Source organism: Egretta garzetta, unplaced genomic scaffold (assembly GCF_000687185.1).
Source record: "Egretta garzetta isolate BGI_Z169 unplaced genomic scaffold, ASM68718v1 scaffold347, whole genome shotgun sequence".
NCBI lineage: Eukaryota > Metazoa > Chordata > Aves > Pelecaniformes > Ardeidae > Egretta > Egretta garzetta.
Window position 1 is genome coordinate 355,983 of NW_009260184.1, and position 840 is coordinate 356,822.

Consider the following 840-nt stretch of genomic DNA (forward strand, 5'->3'; position numbering starts at 1 on the left):
TCAACCCCCGCTGGACGCTGTCCTGTGCCCCCTGCTCTGGGTGAGCCTGCTTGGGCAGGGGGTGGCACTGGGGGAGCTCCCGAGGGCCCTGCCAGCCCCGGCCAGGCTGGGATTCTGGGATTCTGGGATTCTCTCCCTGCTCCTCCTGAAGGCAACTGTGGTCTCCTAGGGCTTCCCTGGAGCAAGTGAGCTACGCGTGCTGAGGGTGCGGGGAACGGGGCCGGGCTCTGCTGTGCCCGCTGCGCTCTGCCCCGGGACAGGACACCTCTCCCTGCACTGTGCTCCCCCGCTGCCGTGTCGGGGGGGGCTGTACGGTGCCTAGCACAGCGCGGCCCTCGCAGAGCTGCCGCAGGCGAGTGCCTTCGCTGGGAAAGCCTCCAGCTGGGCTGACATTGCACCTCGGCAGCCGCTGGTGATGGACGTGGCGCTGCAGAGGGCCCCTTGTCTCAGGTGTTGCTTTGCTTTCTGGTGTCCATCGGTCTGACGCTGGCAGGCTCGGCTTGGAGGGGGCGCCATCCCACCTTGCCCCAGCCTTCAGGGCTGCGAGGGCGCGCTGGGGCTTTGCTCCAGGAGCCCAGCGGTTCCTGGTCACTGCTGCTGTAATCACAACTACGGGCACAGGCAGTGCTGCTGCTCCTCTTAGGGCCGAGGAAGGAATCGGCCGCAGGTGTCGTTAGCTTTAAGCTGGTAGTTAGCTTTTGCTCTCTGGGGGCTTCTGAGGTGTTGTGGTTTAACCCGGCTGGCAGCTAAGCGCCCCCCAGCCGCTCGCCCCGGCGTCTCGGAGCAGGGGGGCAGCGCCTGCCATCCCGCCAAGGCTCCCGCTGAGCCCTGCTCCTCGCG